Raw genomic sequence first — 3,155 nt, forward strand, 5'->3', positions numbered from 1 at the left:
GTCAGCAGTCAATCCAGGACCCATGGTCCTGATGTTCCAGTTTGCAAAACGAAGAACTGGAGTCTTCTTATTTCTTCTTTTAGTCTTCCCTGGTGCGGAGTTTTGTGGCCCACTTGTCAAAATGGTTCTCTAAGCTCCACGCACCCAGTGCAGCAGGCAGGCTATGGCCGGCAGCACCTTACTGACTGGGGGCTGCCCAGCTTGAGGCGGGCGGTAGCTGTCTAGTGAGATCTGGTGATCTCTCCCACCGTCAGAAGTAACCCCTGGCGCCAAGCTCTGCGCCTATTGAGCTTTGACTTAGAACCGGTAAACTGTTACTTCTCGTGTTGTGCCGACGCCGTACGACGACGCTGGAGTGTCCTGTCCAGTGGAGCTATGAAGCCTAGGCAGGGTGGTATGGAGAATCAGCTGTTGTCCATGCAGCAGATCCCCCTCTCCACACAACTGGTGGACCCAAGGGAACGACGAATGCCGATACAGCTTGGCACCAACGGCGTCGCAGGAGTTGCCGAAATGACATTGAATTCAATTTCAGACCGTCTTAGGGACTCCATCTCCGGATTTTCTGTCGGGATTTACTCCGTTAGTCATTCCCATGAGTGGGTATAGCCACAAGGCAGCAGAGGTTTGGAATCGGAGTTTTCCTTCTCCTAGATGAGCTACCATCCAAGGTTAACGAGTCCCATCTACCCGAAGCAACTGGTGTCTATGTAGTAGAAGGATTATGTAAATAAATGTTTTAAATGATTTATAGCGTTCTGGGAACATTTAAAGAGTGTATCTCGGATCGTTCTATTCAATTATATATATATATATATATATATATATATATATATATATATATATATATATATATATATATATATATATATATATATATATGATTGCTTACGACAGGTATTAATGCATTTATTATTCATGATACAGAATATATATTGTGTATCAGAATGAACAATACCGTGGATAGTTTTCCCTGTATAATTGTAACTCACATACCGGTTATACGATTGACGTGTACCCATAGTAAGTTAAAAGTACCAAAGATAGTATACAAATGGCATATATATATATATATATATATATATATATATATAGTTGGTATACCTTAATATTATCAGTTTGTACATATTAATATCTTCTCAATGGAGCCAGGATAAACAGGAAAGGCTTGAGCGGTAAAGGGCACATTTAACAATTATAAATATTTTGTAAGAGCTACGTAGTTTGTCCCCCGTTTATTCCCCTTCCAAAGGAAAACCAAAAGAGCAAAGAAACGTTTTGTGCCAAAATGTATCAGTTACAAATCATGTACAATTCTTTAAGATATATATATATATATGTTTCTCTAGAAATGTGTCATGAATCATAGAATACGTGTACAACTCATCCATGTTTCTAAAACCACAAATGTGAAATACGAGATGTTTAGGGGTTGGTGACATAGTGGCGCCGGTGTTGTATACATTCATATCAACCTATACTAAGTAGATATAGCGTGCAGTGTTACAATCTGATGTTATTCAGTACTTCCATTTAATTGAGGAACCTATTAGATAGGTTTTAATTTCATGCTGTGGAATGTGAAAGTTATAATTAATTAGTTAATGAATCGAAACACCCGCATGCTATTATTTCGGAAATGTCGAATGTAACGACGTTGCTAAAGGCAAAGGTACTTATGTTTACACATTGCAATACAGAACGTGTCAATCACTGATTTACGTAATCAACCGTATAACGTTGACTGTCTTCTTCAAACAATTACGATTATATTATATTTTCCAAAGTTTAAAAATTACTTGGTTTTTAAAAGTAGAATTAAACAAGAATAATACCAATATACTTAAACATAAGTGAGTTAAAATTCAATCCATCATGATCAAAGAGATCAGATACTGAAGCCCTCGAAGATTTCAAATTGAACCTGTGCCGCTAGAAGCGGCACACCTTCACCGGTGTTAATTTACAAATACCATAACAAACTCTACCATGAGCTAATCCTCTAAAGCATTCTCGAAGACAGCGAAATGTAAACTAAGTGCACAAGTTCGCAGAATTTTTATTGAATGTAAGCTGTATAAGCGCATTTAGCTCGCCCCCGATTGTGTCTATCGACGACACCCAGCTGAAACATGTCGATCACTTCAAATAGCTTGGATGCATCATATCTTCCGATGAATCGTTGCACAACGATATAACTCTACCCATCAGCCGCGCGAGCCAAACACTAGGACGTTTCCGCTCTCGCGTGCTGAGCCACATGAATATAAAACTGTTCACCAAGATACAGGTGTAAAGCAGTTGTGCTAACAAGCCTCCTATGTGGATGTGATACCTGGACAACATACAAGAAGCACATCAAGCAGCTTGATCTCTTCCACACGAGAGCCCTGCGCTGGATGATGGGCAAGACAGAGTGACGAACCTAGAAGTGCTGGATAGAGCAGGCTTAACCAGTATCGAAACGATGGTCTTGAGGCTCCAACTTCGTAATGGGTGCAAAACCTTCGAGGCTGACAACAAAATGAATCAATCCATGCCTACAGTGCACACACAGTTCCAGGACATGCGCAACTCGCACTGGACTTATCCCGATGGTCAACCAACATAATTCACAATATGCACTTTGACACAAATAGAAAAGTGTTTATCCTGGATCTGACACTGATAATTTATATGCGCGATTCTTTGTCATAATAAGAAATAGAAGACCAATATAGTCATAATTTACCAGTGTTGCAATACACAAGGCCAGGTTATTGTAGCGTTGCGATAGTGGTAAGCTAACAATCATGAAAACAGGCTGTAGGTATCATGCAGTAGATGGCAGCATCTAACATTCATTATAGATTTTTCACAAAGGGAAATGAATATACTTTGCGTATAAAGATTAAGTATAGTTTGATGAAAATGCTTGTAATGCTCATAAGGAGGTTAACCAAACAAACGTTAAATTCGATGGCTGGATGATGGGCCATCATACGTTTATAATAATAATCTGGATGCAATGAATGTAAAAGTTTCATATCATTGTATATGTTTCGATCCGACTATTTAAAATTTAAATAAGCAACAAAGATTTCGTTCCAGCGTGAACATTTTCGAAATAGTCGGAATTTGAGTTAGATATGAGCGACACTAATTCTACGTGATTC

The 3,155-nt window shown here is 39.0% G+C and overlaps 1 long non-coding RNA gene across 5 annotated transcripts in view; it reads left to right on the plus strand.

The window, feature by feature from the left end:
• The window catches only part of LOC149795836 (uncharacterized), a 735,181-nt gene that overhangs the window by 476,207 nt on the left and 255,819 nt on the right, over positions 1 to 3,155 (plus strand). The window lies entirely within an intron of this gene.

Source organism: Sinohyriopsis cumingii, chromosome 7 (assembly GCF_028554795.1).
Source record: "Sinohyriopsis cumingii isolate HCF-2022 chromosome 7, ASM2855479v2, whole genome shotgun sequence".
NCBI lineage: Eukaryota > Metazoa > Mollusca > Bivalvia > Unionida > Unionidae > Sinohyriopsis > Sinohyriopsis cumingii.